Here is a 21631-nt window from a genome sequence, read left to right on the forward strand (position 1 = left end):
CTGCACTGTGGAAGTTTTCATTTTCAAATAACGTAGAGTCTTTCTCCTGTGTGCAAAAGAATTTCAGAGAGAGAAAGAGAGAGAGAGAGAGAAGATGCTCGTGTCACCAGACTGTAATATGATTAAATCAGTCAAGACGCTATTAGTGGCCTCATTTCATCACAATGCCTTTAAAATGAAAAATCGCGACTGCATTATTCCGGAAGGAGAATCGGATGGGAGGGAAAGTACTTGGGGAAAAGGAGAGTCCTACTTACTGATCATATTTTCTTTTCATATTAAAATCAGTAAATGCTACAAAAGAATATGAAACGTCTTTGCACAATCTACATAATATGAAAGAATAACTAAATATAGCTGTATAAAAGCCAAAGATTCTTTTTTCATATCAAGAAAAAAAAATGAATAAAGTTATTGTCGAAAGAAGCATATTTCTGGTACATGCTGAACATTTAAAAAAGGTATGCTATTATTAAAGAGATTCCTACATAGCTAGTTTGCTTAAATATTGGATTTCGGAATGTTTTTCTAACTCAAATTTAACTGATTAGCATAGGAAGAAAAAATATTACACTAGAATATTATTTATTCTTATCGAGTTGAAGAAAGATGAAAGTAAGCTCATGTAACTTATTTTTGTCGTTCGGTAGAGAAAAAGTTGTAGGACTTGAAACTCTGGTGGAATTTACACTGGAAAGTATCACAATGGATTAGAAGCCGTGTGGATATGTTTTCTTGGAGTAAATGTATGGAGTAAGAGTTTTATTCTTGCAGTTTTGCTGTATTGTGAATGGGATTTCTGGAATTTTGGTGGAAGATACACATACCGGCTACTATAGGTCACTTACAGAGCGTATATGCAAAATATCTAGTCACTTTTTTGGTCAGTACGCAGAACACAAACGCTGTTGATATAACTTGACACAACTGTATACAATATTGTTTGTCTGTGAACACGGAATACTTTGATTTCGTAATATTCCTCAAGGAACAAGTGGAAGAAAAGACTATCTCTCATTCTGTTTTCAAATTCTTTACTGATCCTCCCCGAATAAAATATTACTATATTATATATATAACATGGTTACAAAAGTTGAAGAGCAGTGTGATTGATGTCAACTATACCACCGATGCTATCTACAAGCCCCACGCACAGTCGCGTGATGATTTGTGATATTGTTTATTCTACTTTTCTATCAATCTTCTTTTTTTATAATAACTTAAAAATTGATTTCATATCGCGCCTTACTCTAAGAAAACTGAGAAACATCATGCAAGTTAAAATGGATTTGTGAAACATAATTTTGGTATTCAATCCCCTTCTTTCTTTCAATCATTAATTACGTCTTTTAATCATTAAGGGTATTCCAAAACATATGATCACCAGTCACTCATCGCTTACCCAGCAGTAGGTTGTGGCAAAATTTCCTGAAACAAATAGACCATGCAGATATTTAAGAATCCTTGTATTATAACGTATTTTTATAATGATATAAATAGACTAATCTACAACCTTAGAATTTATAATTATAGCAAAAAAAAACCTCAAGTATTTAAATATGCTAATCATGTATCCCTCAGAAAGTTTTAAATAGTTCTAATTCACATTCTTATTTCAGTAGTAAAATTGCAGTACAAGTTTCGTTTGGAGCTACTAAAAATATTAGGAAAGCACTGTGTACACAGAATATGTTACAGATTTGTAATTTTTATAAGTAAATCTATATATAATTAACCGCTAGAGAAGAATTTATTATTACAGTCCTGCGGTGTATTCGGATTAGGATCTCCTCTCTCCTTAATGTTTTTAAAAATATATTATTATGGCAAGTATGTTATTCAGATTGTTCTAAAACTTTATTTAAACATTATAAAGTATTTTTTCACTGACCTCAATGATTACTTGATGCTCCTCCATGAGGGAATCGAACAACTTATAACTTCCTATTAGACCGGAAATGCTCTTTTAAGTCATACAGGGCGAAATCATGCTCTACTAGTCAGCACTCTATTTCCTCTTGAGTATCGTCACTGAAGTGCAAATATCCACTTAACTCGTGCATAACGTGTTAATAAAGGCCAAAGAGTTACCTACAACGAAATGTTTCAACTCTTACAATTCTGCTTCAGATATCAAAAGAGGGGAACCTTTCCCTTGCTCATTAAAGTAAACCATTTAAACACTTGACTAGGCACTTTGAAGCAATCGCTTTCTCCCCCTTTCTCTGTCTCATCGAGTCACCAACTTGAAGGAAGAGGAAGAGAACGGCTATACAAACACGCATTCCAAATATTAACAGTGAAAACTCTTTTGAGTTAAACTATTCTGTCGGTTTGAATATGCCATTTATTCATAGGCATACACGTTCTGTGTGCACGGTGTTTGTATGCATTGGAATTTCCCGTTTATACCCTCAGGAACAAATGAGCAGTTTGATCCTTTTGGATCTGATGATAAAGCTATGAACTTATTTCTGCAAGCAAACTGAATATTTTAGCATAGATACCGAAAGGTAAAGAAGATCATGTGAGGTATATTTTATTTCAATAGCACATAACTTGAGGTGTAACCTTATCTAATAAGAGGAACAGAAGTTTAAAACTTTCGAATAAGTGCTCAGCTATATCAACAATAATACTTTACTGATGCGGTTAGAAGGATAAGTCCTTCCCTTTGGTAACAAAGACCCGGGTTCGAATTCCGTCGGCAAGGCACAGACCACTTTCTGTTTGAATGAAGACACCCTTCTTTTCGAAACAAGCTGCGTTTGTTTCGATTATTGAGAGAGAACCCTATAAGACTGAGAAGATAGGAAGGGTATTTATTGATGATCATGTTTTAATCGTAAAATATCTATATAGTTTTATCTCATCCTAAGAAGACTTTAACGGTTGTTTGATTTTATTATACAAATACAAACTGAATCAGATAGTCTTCTTCTAGAGTGCATTTACGAATAAGATATAAAATAGCAAGAAAGTATGAAATTAGATTTTAAAAAAACTATTGAAGGAATCCGTCTCTTCCCAAATTCATTCATTTCGTATGATGATTCAACGGCCATGAGCCCCTTTTACGGGAAGGTAAGGTACCACCACAATCCTCCCCCCCCCCTATTTTATCCGGGCTCGGGACTGGCATAATTGACAATTCAGACCTATGGCTGGAGGGATTGTCATAAGTATTCCTGATTGTATCCGTGTGTGTTCACTGGGCCGGTTTGCCTGCTTGCGGATGAAAAACCCCAGATAAACTGGGATAAAAACCCTACTGTCTACGCCCAAGAGTGGCTAACTTGGCTATGGCTGAGGAAGATCCTTAAGATCCTCACGTCGTCGACAAGAATTGAACCCAGGACACTCTTTCCAGAGGCATATGGCTGCAAAGCGCATAGCCACTAGACTAACCGCGCGGGCTCTTCCCAAAGAGTAGAGACTAACGTTAACAAAAAAGGATAGGATAAAATTAATTACTAAGTATCCTGACATCATTGTTAAGAAATATTGGTACATATATAGTGTGTGTTGATTGTAAAGGCATGTGTCCTCATGTTATGTAGTCATGGTTGATAAAATAAAGGACCTATTTGAAAGATTTAATAATCTTCTTCCTTTACGTAATTAGGCTTCATGGAATATTTACGATTCGAAACTGGAAATCCCACGGAATAGGTCGGTCAATCGCATTCCAGGAATGTCCTATGTCTGTAGATGCATGTGTTCACTATGCCGGTTTGCCTGTTCTGGGGGATGAAAAACCCGAGTTTCCGGGTGAACCCCCCCCCACTTACCTCCGCATGAGACCGCTTAACTCACCTTTCGTCGAAAGAGACCAGATAAAGGTTCCTCATCACTGCCGGGAATTGAACCGAGGTCTTTCCAACCAAAGGGCTTCGTCTATACCGACTGAGCTACGGAGGCTCAAGTTTTAATAATATGTTTTGCTTTTTAGGAAATTTTGCATACGTTGCTGGTAGGAATTCTCGAAGCGTCTCATGTTACATCAGTAGTTTCCAAAATTTATTCACTTTAAAAATATATTCCTTACTTTCCTTTTATTTGCATTGAATACATTTTGTACAAATAAGAATTTTATTTATTAAAAATAGAGACTGTACATTAATATATTTTAGGACTAAAAATTTATATAGATCCACTGTCTCGATATTGGAGGCCTGAAGTGGTTTGAAAAAGCTCCATGTTTGGTCTTAGAGCAGGCTTTAAGGGCTATGCAAAAAAATAAATAAAATATTAAAATGGTTTTAGTTTTATTGGGATTTTATCTAAATTATTTTTGACGCAGCCGAAATTGTTATAATTTATCTGATACTTATCTAAAGATACTTATCAAAATTAGGACAAAGGCATACACGCATGTCCTTGATGTCTAGTAAGAAATCAAAATCCTATTAGAGAGTATACTAATTGTTTTCGAGGTTTTAAGAAGCATCATATTAGTGAAGTTAGTTCGTTTTTCAGTCAGTTTTTCTTCAAGTGCATTTGAAATCAAAACGTGCCCACAATCGCCAATGATGAGTAGCTCAGGCGAAAGATCCTTGTGAAGGGGAAGCTTGATTGTGAATTTGCCAAACAGCAAATTTTAAATTCCCGACGTCATTAAATTAAATTGAATTTATTTCTTCTTAATATCTTTGTTATTCTATTCTGATAAATATTTCGGAATATTTTTCTAGTTCCCATTTCTAATTTAAGTATATGGAATTTCTTAAAATAAAGTTAAATAAAATAAACCAATTCCATTTGAACAAATTATAAACAGAAAAAAAAAATTACTTTTCCACTTCTGCATGAGAACGGCTAAGCGAATGTTCACCTAAAACAGTCCTCAGGAACATACGTATAAATGGGATTTGTGGAATTCGAATCCAGATCTTCCTACTCCCCAGCATTTCTGTTTTGTGTACCATTCGCTGTCCATTTATTGGATTACTTTCTACTAAGCTAATGACCGGAATAGTAAGTGCAAATATTACTTTATCTTTCACTTATAAGTAAAAAAATAATTTCTGCTCAGCTATCTTTCGTTCTTGAACTACAGGTATGTAAAAAACGAAACATCGCAAATATATTACTGCTGCACAGTGTACTCATATTGCATTCAAATTAATTAATACATGATATTATATTAATGAAAAGTAGAGGAATCGTGTGGAAAGTCTCATCTTGTAATTTAATTAATATATATAAAGTTATTAATATGAGACTCTTAGCGATTCTCCTCAGGAGTTAAAATAGCAATGGTTTAACTTTATAGATATAATCTTGACTTCTCAATTCAAAGAGTTCTCAGGGAAACACATGATGGAAGTAGAATGATATACGAGTATAATGCGGTTTTCGAAGTTGTTTAAAATTGAGTTTGAGTAACATGCACTCTGGTTATGACAAGTAATATGCCTCGTGCAAAGAATTTCGTCTCATCAATACTGTGCTTACAATGTGCTGTAGGTTTTATTCCAATCTGAGAGAGTGCAGAGCCCGCATACAGCAGCACCAAAGTGGGTTGAAATGTAAGATAAAAACCTTTTTTTGTTTTCTTACTTCCATATTTTCATTAATTAAATTACAATATATTATTACACATGAAATTAAAAGCTACGTTGACAGATATTCGTCATATTAAAATGATTCCGAGTTAAAAGCGTTTAAAAAAAATCAATAGTCGTTGCATGAAACATTTAAATTGTGCACAGATTTTTGCATTACATGAATAGGAAGCCATGCGTTGTAGAGAGCTTAAAATAAACAAAAAAAGTTTAAAAAAATGTGACTGTTTCATAACTGAACTTGCAAAGAAACGAAAAAAAAGTTGCAATTATTCTAGGTTCCAATCACAGTTTAACATTTTTATCTCCCCATTTTATTCTATTTCAGTGTCATAGAAAACCTGTTGATTATTGGCATGTACTATTTTAAAACAAAATGTGTAAATACTGAAAATTTGCTTTTCAAATCTTTATTTAAATAAATGTCTGTTTTTGTAGTTTTAAAATTATAGAAAATTTAACACCTATATTTTCAAATTATAAGTCAAGTTAAGAAATGGGTTATAATTATACTCAGCAATTCTTATTGCTTTTAAAACATTACGGTTTTTAAATTATAATAACTATTTGAGCCTTCAATTTGAAATTTTCAAAATATTCGCTAAAAATGATGAATTTATTTGTTCATAATAATCTCATTTGATGCATCCTAATAAAAAAGCTTATATTTGTTATATCTCAATTTTTTAAAGCGAAACCGTTCTTGGAAGAGGCACAGATTGTGTTTATATTTAATAATGATTTGGGGGGGGGATGGACCAAGTCCTCGACTCTTTATCCCTTCATCTGATTGAAGAAAATGTGCGGATGGTGTGTTATTGAGCTAAGAGCTCTGGTCATGGCTGGGTAACGGCAATAGCCGAGCCTCAGTTAAAACTTCATTGGCTACAGTATTGCCATCCGTTACTCTGGGTTCTCCGTCGAATTTTAATAATGATATTTGGAACGTATTTGGGAGATGGACCGAGTCCTTGACTCTTCATCTGATTTTGGCTTGTGTATGAGGGGATTATTGTGGATAATTTACCCGTTCATTGTGAGCATTGTAAGCTTGTTAGCTTTCTCTTGCGATAGCGGATTTCGGCTTTTTATATTTGAAACGATCTGAGGGTTTGTAGTCCGCTGACTGTCGAATTAGTTGATTTGGGTGATTATCTGTGATTGTGAAGAATTTTTTTGCAATGCCTGTCATGTAGGTCTTGATATCTGGAAAATTAATGATATTTTATTATATTTTTTGATATTTTATTATTATATTTGAATATATATAATATATATTTATTTAAATTAAGGGGATATTAAATCCCACATTGTTTCAAAACCGAATAAGAAACTCAAAGATCTGAATCAAAGAGTTTCATGCCGAATATAGTATAGACTTTTATAACTTTGTATAGACTTTTATATTCTACCTACTCACTGATGAGACCTCAATAAAGGTCGAAACCGGTCTGGATAGTGACCTTCCACCATAATGTATAACATTATACATCTCCTAGGAGATGTGTTTTGACATTATGGGAAATATTGGAATAGTGATCAGATCTTTACCCACCTTTGCTATGAGTTGCCCTAGTTTGTACTACGTGCTTTGGCTTACGCTAGTATCCACGAAACTTTTATAGTTTACTATATACTATATTCGGCATGAAACTCTTTGATTCCGATCTTTGAGTTTCTTATTCGGTTTTAAAACAATGTGGGATTTAATATCCCCTTAATTTGAATAATGTTACATCGCCGAAACGAAGCTTATTGGCTCTTTATTTAAGTAATATATATTTATTTATTTATTTAAATTGTTGCTGCGTGGCAATATTTCTTTATAAACAGCGCTAAAAGAAAATTTTAAATAAACCAAAAACTTTCGAAACTTTGTTTTTTTAACTAAGAATTTTACTATATCCTAAATATTTTGGAGTTATCGCGAAAGCAAAAAAGAAACTGGTAATTGCATATAAGCCAGTCACGCTAAGTTAAACCAAATTATGATTCATTCAACCAGACTGATTATTGATTTGGTTTAACTTGCTGCTGTAATACATCCATATTTCCTGTGATAATGCAGTCCTTATTTCTCCTTTTCCTCCCTCCAATTATATAAACGATTATTTTCACTTTTAAATAGAACTGTCGTAACCTTCAATAAAAAAAAAATAATTCAATACATAAATGGATTTTATATACCGTAAATTATTTTTTCCTCTCCTGCTTTCTCCTGATATTAATATCACACATTAACATCTTACCCGCTTAATTTCTTATTTCATTTTCGATTTATGTAGAATGACAGTAAAAATACCTTTTACAGATAATTACTTCAGTGGACGAATAAAAAAAGAGGGAAAAGTAGAATTGCATAAATATAACAGCGCATATTTCCTCAGATTTTTGCATACTCGAATTTCCGTATTCACATCCAACACTGCTTTTATGCTACAGTGTAGCAAATCGATTCGGTCTGCATAACTAACGTTTTTAAATGTGTTCATTGCACGTATATGTTCCTATGTTAGAATACACAAGTGTGTCCTTGTAATCCCCTTTCCTTTTCATTTTCTTCGCTTTCTTCTTCGTTGTCAACTCGTGTAATTTCATTAATATTCTTTGCCCGTGTCGCGCAAGATGTATGTAACCAAGACAACTTATAAGCATAACTGTGTGTGTGTGTGTGTGGCATTTACGTCGAACCATACGAGGTTAGAAACTCCATAAAGTAGGTCGACAGAGCGTCTGGGGAGAGAAACACGAAGCATACCAACAAAGCAACTTTCTACTTAACAATCTGGGTAGGTTTCTTACTTTAAACACAAGTTTCTGACTTTTGATTCACATGTGGGCGTCGGCAGTCTTATATCATCTTCTCACTTTTCACATGTAATCTCAAAGAACACGGAAAATATATGATAGATAAAAAATAAACTCCGTTATTATAAAGGAATAATCGGGTTTCATGTTTTACTATTTATCGCTTGAGATACTCAGGATTTACTCGCAGAATAAAATAACATGAGACAAAATTGGTTCTACCGTTTGTCAGCCCAATTCGTTTCAAGATCTTGTGTGTGTGTGTATATATATATATATATATATATATATATATATATATATATATATATATATATATATATATATATATTCAAATAATCAAATATATAATTCAAATATTCAAATAATCAAAAATATAAAATTCAAATCAAATATATAATCAAATAATCATCAAAGAAAATGATCAAAGTACAGACATATATATATATTCGACAAGTTTTTTTTTTTGGGGGGGGGGGGGAATGAACCAAGTCCTTGATTCTTCATCCCTTCATCTGATTGAAGAAAATGTGTGGATGGGGTGTGGATGTGGATTGCCATGACCCCGCCTTGACTTTAGCTAAAAGCTCTAGTCATGGCGGGGTAATGGCAATAATTAGACGAGCCTCAGTAAAAACTTCATTGGCTACAGCATTGCCATTCGTTACCCTGGAAGAGTTAAATGCCATTCATTCGACAAATTAACGATTAACATTTTTGGCATAAAGGGTGAATCAAAATACTTTTCATACTTCCAGCTGTCTGATAGGGAAACGTTGAGTGGAAAAATTTATGAGCCAATTGCTCGCCCTGAGCGGGCTTGAAGATTAGACATCAGGATTGGGGTTTAAGATGGCTTTTGGTCTTTTATGTTTGAAGTAATCTGCTGGGTCGTAATTTGCAGCCAGTTGAACCAATTTGTTGGAGGGGGGGGGGGAATACAGATGCTTTTGAAAAGAACTTTGTTGCTATAGTCTGCAGGAAAGCGTAGATATAGGGGGACATCTGTGTCCCGATGGAGCTGCACATTTCTTACGAACCATAGTGCGTTCAAGATCATTCGTAGACATTTATTTTGCACACGTTGTAACTTGAGAATATTAGTATCAGCGGTATAGCTCCAAGCCGGAGAAGCGTAAGTGAGTATAGGACGAACCATCAGTTTGTAGATAAGTAATTGATTCTGGTGTTCAGCTTACTGTTCCTGTTGATTAGAGAATAGAGTGGGCAATGGCTTTTGATGTCTTTTCACAGAGAGTCTTGATATGGCAGCTGAAAGTCAGCCTTCTGCCCAGAAGTACACCAAGGTGTTTGATCTCTGTTTGCTACGGGATTTTTGCGTTGAATAGGAAGATTTTTGTGTTGAATAGGAAGATGTCTCTTTTAGGATGCATCGGTCTTCTGAAGAATAGCATGGTTATGCTCTTCTGGGGATTCACTTGCAGTCTCCATTTGGCGAACCATTTTTCAATCACTAGTAGGTTTTCTGCAAGTTTTCTGGTATCAAGATATAGATGACAATGGATTGTATCATTCTACAAATATACCCACTTAAAATTATTTATTTCTTTTTACTTTTAAAAATAAAATGATGTATTCAAGATTTTCAGTTCAGTAAAGTTTAGATTTACGAAAGAAAATTAATTTTTAATAAGGATTTTTATTTGCTGTTTTAATGGTATAATGGTATAAAGCCGAAGCCACTATCACGGCAGTGATAATGTTAATGGCTTCGGCCATCATTCAAAATCAACCAAGTAGCTCTCCCACCATCTAACAGTGGGTAAGTTTGTGAATGTCTTTTGTAAATGATTTTCATTGCCTGTTATGAGGCAATGAAAGGCAATGTGAGACCATTATCCTGCTTATTGGACGCCTGAAATTGTTTGATGATGATGTTTGGTCTTTATAACAGGATTTACTGATTTACTCTTAGCCTGCCAACGGTATTGATAAGATTATAGCATTGTGGGTTGGCTAAAGGTACCGATAAGATTACAGCCTATCGTGGGCACATCAAATATTTTATGTCGTTGTATATAGAATATTAGAAATATTAGAATACAGAACGTTGATTATTACTATATTTTTCTTCATTTGCTTATAGTCAGCTATGGTAAAATCCATCTTTTCTGTAACTGACCTACAGTATTTTCCTAGGGGATTTGTCTGCGTTTAGAAGAAAGTAAAAGTACGCTAAACATGAACACATATGCTCAGTATCTTAATATGAATGCAAAGAATGATCATTATGGAGATATAATGCTAAGACACGAATTTCAAAAAAAAAAAAAAAAAAAAGTGGAAAAAAATTATAACAGTGAATTTATGAAAAAATCGAATAGATCTCAATAGGATATGGAATCTAAATAATAACGGGTATTGTAAGTAAAATATATAAAATAAAAATAAAAATATTATGTTCTTCTTATTAGTTAAAATAACGCTGCAAAAACAATATTATAATAATGTTCTTTAAAAATTTTAATAAAAATTAGCAAATACACCTCTTATGAGTGTTTATATTTTATAATAAAATAACAGATTGTAGAAAAATTTCAATCGACCGTGAGATGTGGTGATTGATTCATTCAATCCAATACCCTTGGAGGGTAATGGATGGCAATGCTGTAGCCAATGAAGTTCTAACTGAGGCTCGGCTATTGCTGTTACCCTCCTGCCATGATCAGAGCTTTAATTTAATAGCTCAATAACACCTTATCCCTACACTGTCCTCTACAGATAACGGGGAATATGAAAAGCATTCTTGCTTCGCCCCTTTAAGCCAGTCCTTATAAGTCATAATTTTGATGGGTGTGTATGAATTCAGGGAAGTCCTTTTTAGGACTTCCAGGATAACGAATGGCAATGCTGTAGCCAATGAAGTTTTAACTGAGGCTCGGCTATTGCCGTTATCTAGCCATGACTAGAGCTTTTAGCTCAATAACACCCTATTCACAGATTTTCTTCATTCAGATGACGGGATAAAGAGTCAAGGACTCAGTCCATCTGCCAGTTCTTTGAAGTTAAGTTTAAGTCAAAATTTTAAATTTTGTTCATAATGTTTCGTTAAATAAATATTTTGTATCATATCGATATTCGTATATTTTATTTTGCATTGGGTCTAAAGATTTTCCAAGTTAGCTTATACTTCTCATTACCAAACAACTTTAACTATTGTCAGTGTATATTCACGAAATCCTATTGAAAATCATTTACAATTATTTATCTCGCTTAGTTTCAAGTTAATTAATACTTTCCTAATTACGTTCCTTTGGGGTTTATGAGTTGGCTGTTGAGTAGCCTGAAGTGCTTTTACGGTATAAACAACCAACTAGTTAATAACACGACATGATTAACTGCAGGGAGGAGATGCAGAATTCTCTTATGGTGGTGATTTTATTCATCCTTCCAATAGTCTGTAATGTAATCATTTCCTGCACGCAAGATGTACTTTGTTGGAGAGTTATTTAACAGAGATGAAACCTCAAGTCACCTGTCCTAAACATCACACAAGTACAAAGTTAACTAAAAGCAATCTGCGAAAGAATTAACTTAGTGGCATAAAAGGGGGGGGGGGGGTGATGACAAAGTATGAAAGTGTCGCCACGTGTTGCAGGCTTATCTTTCGCGGTCTTTCACCAGAACAAAGAGCGGCCGAATGGCCACAATAACCCGATGCTAAAGAGCATTGTCGAGTCAGACGATAAGGAACTCCGATGGAAGGAAACCCACTAAAACAAAGAGGCGTTCGGATCTCATTACTATCGTGTAGAGATGTCATTAACATCCCTCTCACTTTGATGTTCACCTCACTTTTCCCCCCTCTCTTAGTAGCGGTACGTGTGTGTGTGTGTGCGCAGGAATAGGAAACTCAGACCCGGGCCTTCACTATCGGTGTCATAACTCACTCCTTTCACTACACAAAAGGCAGATAGCACAAGTGGACGTTTATGAAAATTAAATAACTTGATAATTTCACGTTACACCATAGCGTAGAAAACTAGGGCTTGCTCGCAACTCGGGCAAATGCCGGCAGACAGTACGTGATCGATAACATAAACAGCATTCTTTAAGAAGATTGGCGACGCTCCGGGAAAATAAAACTTCTATCTCGTGACGCTGAGAAATATTTTCTTCTTCTCAAATGCAAGAGGGGGGGAGGGGGCAGGGAGGGATGGACGATGCAGTAAATTTTAAGCCCAAGACAGATAGCTCCGGAAGGATATGCAACATGGGGTATTTGGAAAATATCTCTCCCTTTACCCCAGCTTCTGCAAGTGCAAGGACCGTCAGAAAAACTGTTAAAGCCACTGCTAGCAAGCACTTTGAAAGACAAGACCAGTATTTCCTGAGAAATGCATTTATACAGTATTTTTTTTTATCCCCCATGGTCACATTCTTATACTTCTATTATTTATTATTATTTTATTTATTAATATTATTACTGTGCTTTATTTTGGAAGAAAGCGAAAATCTTAATCTATGTAATAATAAATAGATGGTCACCGATTAATAAATTAATAGCTGACCATATATTTATTATTATTATTATGTGACACCTTTAAGAATTCCAAGGATTCATCGCGAGAGGGCGCTCTACTCCACTCCGCTACACACAATTACCATTAACACCTACGATTTTAAATGCATTTATAGTAGCAAAAATGATTAAACTTTATGAATATGATGACTACTTTTTATGTTTTTTTATCGTTTATATTTTTTGTGGACTTCCTGAGACTATCGACATTTTTAACTAAAGAAAAATCCACCTCAGTAAAAAGTTTAATTTTTGTATATTTTGAAATGGACAAACTATTAACATGATGATTTATTTTTTCATTATTTACTGTTTGGAGCAACTTTATTTTACTATTCTTTATTCTATCCGTAATGGTCCGCAGATTATAAGTTAAGTGGAATAATACTACTTCAAATGCCAACTTAAAATTCAAATTTTAATAATATTATAATTATATGATTCAAATAAAATAGTCCCCCTTTATTTTCACGAGTAGTTGCAAATAACTACTCGTCAAATATTTTACGGCTAGTGATTTTAACAAATAACTACAAATATACCAAATAACTACCTGTAAATAATATACCACATTAAAAATTTGGTATATTATTTTTATTATTTACCTCACAGTATATTATTAAAATTATTAATAAATAATTATATGCTTAATAAATTTATTAAATAATTTTTTAAAATGTTTTAAAAGTTTTCACTGGTTTGAAATAATGTACTATTTTTTTAAACACCTTAGAAAATCAAATATCATTATATAGGCGGGAAAGGATGGCGGTGATTAATAATACCCTTAGAGGGTAATAGATGGCAATGCTGTAGCCAATGAAGTTCTAACTGAGGCTCGGCTATTGCTGTTACCCTCCTGCCATGATCAGAGCTTTAATAGGTCAATAACACCTTATCCATACACTGCCCTCTACAGATATCCCTACATAACACCTTATCCCTACACTACCCTCTACAGATAACGGGAAGATGAAAAGCATTCTTACTTCGCCCCTTTAAGCCAGTCCTTATAAGGACAAATATTCCTACATCCCTACACTGCCCTCTACAGATAATGGGGAAGATGAAAAGCATTCTTGCTTCGCCCCTTTAAGCCAGTCCTTTTAAGGACAAATAGGCGGAATATTGTTGATATTTTTTTTTTATTTTTTGGGATATATGTTTAAATGTACAAGCTAGAGTACCGTACCATGAGAATTATTAAAAAAACAAATCTGTGCTTAAAATAACACACTGAGGAAAACATAAAATCACGGTTTTTCTTGTTTATTTAAGAGTGTATATATACCACCGTCAATGAAACCCAAATAACCAACGTCTTTGCATTTACAGATGTGTATCATCTCTAAAGGAAAATACAAATTAGAAATCGCAAGACATACCAAGAATTTCGCATCTTCCATCGTATGATATTAATGTTTTTATTCGATTATTTAATTCATAGATTAAAAAAAAAACTGACTTCGCTAATAGTATCTTGTACTTTAACGATAATTACCATCTAACATCCAGGGCAGGAGAAAAGAAAGGTTTTTTTTATGGCCCCGTGTATCAGAAGCGATGCTCTACAGATACCTACCTGGGATTCTATTGGCCTTGCACAGTTTTTCATCGTAGTCGTGATTAATGGAGTTTATCTTGACTTTCTCTGCCTTAAATACGAACCTCTCCACTCACTGGAACGAAGCAAACGAGATAAATCGATTGATAGCTTCTTGTTAAACTTCTCTAAGATGAGGGGGAGGAAGGGGGGGATAATTAATAGGAAGACTGTGCAAACTTTCGGTGTCTCAAGATTATTTCTTTAAAACGGTCCTAATAATTAAGGTATAAAAACATATAAAAAAGGAGGGTTGAATTGCTTTAAGATTTTAGCCAATTTATCGAATTCTATTGTTGTCTCTGATTTAGTTGAGCAAGATTCAATAATGATTTGTTAAACACTAAGTCACGAAATAATACTATAAAAAATAACTAATAAATAATTATAAGTAGTTGATGGGATTATAAAAATATACTTCAAAGAAATATTTATCAAACATCTGAGGATTTTATAAGCCTTTTGCTGTTCATATGAGAAACCACGTTAAACATTTTGAATGTTTAAATTCTAAATGTATATTTAAAATAAACCAGATCAAATTGATTTATGTAATTCCTTAAATTATGTAACGAGGGTTATTTTATTCAGCTTCGATTCATCTTGAAAGTTTGAACCATAATTCACTGCGCTCGACTATATTTTGGTAAATATCAATAGTTTCACATTTTATTCTACCGAAACAGTTAAGGCTGTTAGGTCAATGTATATTATGTCTGTTAACTCTTGCATTAGAAGAAAAAAAAAAAAAATCAAGATTCCGGGAGAAAAACCTTGTCATCTCCATTACAGACCAGCTAACTCAATTTACTTGAAAATCCCATAAATGTTCTCCACATCCTAGACAGGATTCGAACCCATATCTTTCCAACCAACTGACATCTTCATTTCCAACGTAACTACGAAGGTTCATATGGAAGGGACGTGCATGTAAATGTAGTTTGTCTTTAGGGCACACCATAATAATGAATTAATGATATAAAATGATCGGCTGTTACTTATTTTTATTATATATGTGTACTGCGTAGATTTAGCCTGTAAGGTGTTACGATAGCCTTCTAGAAATGTACTATCTTCTTTTTCTTTCTTTTTTGTTGACAACATTTAAAAACGGTAATTCGTTATTTCTTTCTGACTTCCATTTTGTCAATTTTATTTTGGGGAAGAAAGTTTACAACTTTTAATTTTATTGAGGTTTACTATGTTTACGAAGTGATTAGTATATCATCTGCAAATCTCTGTCAAATAAACGATTTTGTTGGATTGAGAATGAAAAAGAATGACTTGAGAAGTCAGATTAAACTGCGCATGCGATCTACAAATCACGCCATGAAATAGAATATAGCCATGATGGTATACCCAAAAGATAATTTCCTATGACAAGGGTTTTCAAGAATCTAATAAACAATCACCGGAAAACAACACGAGAGAGAGAGAGAAAGAGCTGATAGTAAACATAATATTTGCAACATGAGACTTGAATTTCTGACATTGCACGAGTTATGTTTTCTCTTAGACAATAATCCTGACGAAGCCACAAAATATTAAGGTAACAACAACTGTTGGTTATATTCATTTATTTTTATTTATTATAATAAATCCAGTTATTGTCAGACAGTATCCAATTATAATTTTAGATATTTTAAAAAATTATTACAAATTTCCTAACTGTTACACTGTTTCAATATAAACATCATTCTTATCATATGCTCCACATTCCATAAAATTATATAAGATTTTATCTGTCTGCAGTATGATCAAAAAAAAACAGAACTGAATATATCTGCCTAAAGCATCAGATTTCTCTCTCTATGCCTTATATCATTTTTTCTATAAAATCCTCTTAAATTATGTTAGTTTTTCTATTTTAAAAACTTTCTCTCAGTTATCTTTCTTCTACTGACTTATCCTGGCGAATGTATTTTCCTACTCTTCAATCGGGGAACAATTGTAGTGTCTATCACGCGCTGAAACCATCCATTATAGTGACGCTAGTATCAAGAAATATGTCCCCAGCGTGTTGTGAAACAAGGATCTTAAAAGAAACGGAGTAGGGTTCTAAATCAAAGGAAATCCGATGTACACTTCATCGTTGTGTGGTTTTTATCATGGACAACAAAGGGAAACAAATCAGACCAGTTCTTATAAGTCATCTGTTCTTCGCTTCTTATCCTTAACCTATTGGTAATGACATAATGAAAGGCTTAATGATTAACACGATATTCAAGTGAAATATTGGATTACAAATTGTCTTAGAATTTATGCAAAATTTTAGCTGAAGATATCACATATTTTACTTGTGTTTTGAAACTGCCAATTATAGAAGAATCATTTCTTTTTCTCGTTAAGATGGAGAATGGCTGCACATTGTACATATTCATTTAGATTTCTTCATAGATATTTCAGTGATTGATTTAATATGGAGTCTTCTTCTTTTCATCATGGATTAGGCATTTGCCTGCTCCAGCTTCACTGGTCTCTCTCTCTCTGATCTATATCTATATATCTTTTGATAGCCAATATCTTTCCATCCTATATAAATTCTCTTTCTATGTTTCTCTGTATTCCTCGATATTTTTATTTAAATTGTAAATACCAAGCGTCTTCACGTTTTATGTGATACTGCTCATGTTATCCTATTGTGTCCATGATATGCAATCAAACACCATTTTCACGAACCAGGACTTTCAGCCAAAAATCATTTACATGTAAATTTTCTTACCGTTCTAGGAATTCTGCTCGACGCCACTTAAAATGCTTCAGCTGTTCAATTTTTAATCTTGTCAGCAGTGCTTTTCATGTACAATTTTTCCTGTTTGGTACATGATACTGTTATTTCTTATATATATAATCCTTATAAGGACTGACTTAAATGGGCGAAGCAATATATTTCTTTATAATGCGATCAAATAAAAGTAAAGACTTTATGAAAATAATTTAAAGGTGTCAACAGAATAAAATATTCAGTTAAGACAGAGTTAGAATATTAATTCTGAAGAATACTTTTTTTAGAATAAAGTAACCCAAAGTTGGCTATTGAAAATTAATAAAAACAGCAAAGTTTTAAATTTTTTTTTAATTAATGTTACTGTAAAAAATAAACTTAGTTTAAGAAGAGAGATGGAATTATTCCAGATAATTAGACTGTTTAATTTTTAATGAATAGCAATTACTTTTTTTGTAATATTTCAAATCATAAATGTAAAATGATCTAAGTATACTATAGAAAAAGAGAGAGAGAAAATTGATATTAACGAGTTTTGGAAATCAGTACAAATAATCAACATAGATGACAATAAATGAATTAGTTTTTTTTTCGGTTTAGTAAAAAAAATCTAACATTATATTATTTTTAGCTGCCACTATAAACTGATAGAAACTGAAAAATGAAAACAAAAACACTAAAAGGAGTTCATAATATATAAATAAAAAACTCTTTACATGTTAATTGACGTTTATGCGAAAAAAAAATTCTTTTTTTTTTAATTTAGTAGTTCCAGTTTTTCACGCTAGAGGTGAGCACTGGTACACACCTGAGAATCCAATAACAGTTTTCAAGGCACGTTTCTTTCGTTTCATACAAAACACGCGTCAACTATATTAAAAGCCTAATTTACTTACCCTAGTAATGACCTTCATTATCAACAACGATAGACATCTAGACTCTACGAATGTGATAAAAGATGCTTCTATTTTCTGGTCCAGAAAAGAGATTCACTCAACTAGAAGACTATTCAGAGAAAAGGCCTTTCCACTTTGGCAGAGAGATATCTCGCAGACTCGTCACTTCTGCTTGACTGGTTGGCGAAATTCGTTCTCATTGAAGATGCCGCGTACATCCTCAGGGACATCACTCTAACACTGCTCGTTCGTGGACACCTGTTGGGTTGTTGAAGGAACACTTGTTAAGGTTCCTTTAAACTGGTCCATTTCTGCTTCTTCACGCGTGAGTGTGAATGGGGGGTTTTTGATCACCTCTCTTCTCCACGCCACATACTAATAGGCCTATTAATAACTTCCCACGAAGACTTTCAACTGGGCCTCAAAGCAAGACAGTTGAAGAAGAAGGAAAAGTTTTGAGGAGTTTCTCTCCTATAGATGTCCTTCCAGTAGCATATTTCGCATTCATCAAGCATCCTGCTTCAAAAGGGGAAAAATCTTTTTGGAATTAGATTGCTTTCAGATAATAATCAGGAAATAGGGGCACTTACGAGTGCGTTTGATACTATCTACACGCACGAGGAGAATAAACATTACACATTGAATTCAATATGGAGAATATATCCGACTCGTTGCTTTGATCTCATATCTCGAAGATGTCACAACTTTTTTATGAAGTAATTGTCGTTTCCTGTAGAATTTGATGTCTATATGAATATACTTGGAGTGTATTCATATAGCCATACATTCATACGATTTATATATTTGGAATAATTGCTCAATTCAAATTTATTTTATTGATATGGGGTTTCCTCCCTTTTCTCCCCCCGTCCCTATTGGGACGAGTTGAGTCCCCTCATGGGGGGTTAAGTATTTATGGCTGTAGATCCGTGTGTTTTCACGGGGCCGGTTTGCCTGCTTGCGGGATGAATAACCGCAGATAAACTGGGGGGGGGGGGGGACCTGCTGTCCACGTCCAAGACCGGCTAACTTGGTTGAGGAAGATCCTTAAGCTCCTAACCTCGGCGACTGAAATCGAACCCAGGACACTCCTTCCCCAGGCATATGGTTGCGAAGCGCAAAGCCACTAGACTCACTGTGCGGACGCTCAATTTAAATACAATAACGTATTGAAAAGATTGGTCGATTAGTAGAGCCTCTGCTACTAATGACTCACGCAAAACGTTAAGCAAGTTTGAGTGCGGTTAGTAGTTGGAAGGGAATCAATCGTTCGATGCTGTTGGCATACTCTCCCTCGATGAGTCTTTGCACTTCCTGGAGGTGTCAAATAATAATAATAATAATAATAATAATAATAATAATAAATATGCCTGTTGGTTTTATTCCTATATTTAAAAATCAAGTTAAACTCACCTAAAATATCGAAAATTGTCCTTTATTTTACAGACTGTTTGTTCAATAATATAATTTAAGCTATTATCGATGTACGAAGGTTGTCAAAAGTTTTCACAAATGATTTTCTTGATTCCAGTAGCCATTCAAATAACACTGCTCTTTTTACGTATCGTCGTAAAATGTGCAAATCCGAAAAGAACATCAAGTGATCATCAAATACATTTTTTTTAATGAGACTTTTCCTTATGTGGTGTCTTGATTTTGTCACAATAGCACGTACTGTATTTAAATTCGGGTGAATGTAAAATAGGGTAAACATTTGGAAATCATCAATGAAATATTGTAAAATACGAAACAGAAAATGCATCTATGCTAATCTTATTTACTGAATGGATATAATGAAGATTCGAATTCCACTATGTACATGAATATTTGTGAATGTCATTAGGTGGTCGATGATTTTCGACTAGTGTAAATCCACAATTTCTTGTTTACCGCCAGCCTTAAAATTATTTGAAAGATAATATTCTCGGATTACGTAATCGCAAACCTACAGATCTAATATGCGACAGGTTAGCAGTATTTTGTGGGTGCGATTCACAAATGAAAATGTTTCCATATCTACATTTGCGTTCATTTCGTATAAGTATTTTAATGAAGTACAGGAAAGTTCTTAAAGATGACATAAAAAATGCATTTTTTTCATGAAACTTGGTGAATACAAAGACAACTATTTAGCATCAACACTGCGGCAGCTATAACCAAGCGTTTAGTATGTTGTGTGTCATAATTGCACGTGCATTGACCGATTTTGTACAAGGAATAATTCGATTTTCGTAAAGAAAAAGAAGAAAAACGTTATAGGCCACCATCTAAGGGGGAAGCTTGCTGACCTTCAGCGTTTCATACATAGAAAATATTCTTTGAATCACTGACCAGTTCGAACCCAGGGCTTCGACGCTAACGGAAGCGTGTTTGACTGTATTAGTGATGCGTAACTTGGGCAGCATTAGCACGAACAGACTACAGAACATCCATGAATTATCATCTGTATTGAATATTTGATATAAAATTTATGAGGCCATGATCACTAACAATTTAGGCATATGTAATCTATACACTTTTTTTTTGCATATTAAAAACAGATCATCAATCAATTTTAAAGAAGTTACAGTAGCGCACAAAGAATGTTAGCATGATCCCTTAATAACTGATTAATGATTCTTCCTTCCCCCACCGTCTCCAACTTTCTCGTCTTAACGTGCAAATGATGTGAATTTTGTCCCTAAACCATAAGTAGAATTTAAGAGTTCTATTCAGTATTTCTTTTTTTAACATTATTATCTTGACGATTTTAATGGTGTCAGTCGTATCATCCCTAGTTGAATTACTTATTAACCCCTACCTCCCAATTTTTATCCCTACAAGTACCTTCCAAATGCTGTTGAAAGAAAATATTGTCAAAGACAAGAGCTAATTAGCATTTCTAAGATAATAAAAATACTAATAATCTACGAACTTTTTGACTGGCATTCTTATGAAGTTTAAAAAATGCACGACATACATTTTTTTTTCCTTACCTGATGTTGTGAAGAAAGAAATAGCATCTAAGAAACGAAAGGATTGATCTAATTATTTTCAGCTTGCATGCCTAGCAAAATAACATCCTAAAAAGAAAATGTATGCTAAACAGAAAGAATAAACAAAAAAAATAAATAAATAAATAAATGAACAAATCTAAACGGAAAAAAAAAGCATTCCATAAAATGCAAGACTAAGGGGGAGAGTAGAAAAAACTAAGTTGCAAATATCTCGCTTTTTTGTTGCCAAATATGCTCTTGGAATAAGCTCCCCAAAAAACATATTATCGTAATTCTGTTTTCGTGCTGCTTCGTTCCATGTTTTCCATCGTGATTTCGGTCGAATGAAACACAGAAATACTAGCGCGTTACCTTCATCTGTATTAGCATAAAAAAGAAGCAAGATGGAATAGGCACACGATATAAACTCATATGTAGTTCCCTTCAACAGAAAATCGATGCACAAAAAATTAAATAAATAAAAAAAACTTCAAATGTTATAAAACTATTTGCA

The 21631-nt window shown here is 33.7% G+C and overlaps 1 long non-coding RNA gene across 1 annotated transcript; it reads right to left on the reverse strand.

Moving 5' to 3' along the window:
* Nucleotides 1-1017: 1017 nt before the first annotated feature.
* LOC150104023 (uncharacterized) lies at nt 1018-21260 on the reverse strand. The gene is made up of 3 exons (XR_016548679.1): nt 21118-21260; nt 1892-2091; nt 1018-1428 (listed from the first exon to the last, which is right to left on the reverse strand). It is a non-coding gene; the product is annotated as an uncharacterized LOC150104023 (long non-coding RNA).
* Between the last annotated feature and the right edge of the window lie 371 nt (nt 21261-21631).

The sequence above is a fragment of the Typopeltis vanoorti genome, chromosome 8 (assembly GCF_054136105.1).
Source record: "Typopeltis vanoorti isolate ZY-2024b chromosome 8, IOZ_Tvanoo_1.0, whole genome shotgun sequence".
Taxonomy (NCBI): domain Eukaryota; kingdom Metazoa; phylum Arthropoda; class Arachnida; order Uropygi; family Thelyphonidae; genus Typopeltis; species Typopeltis vanoorti.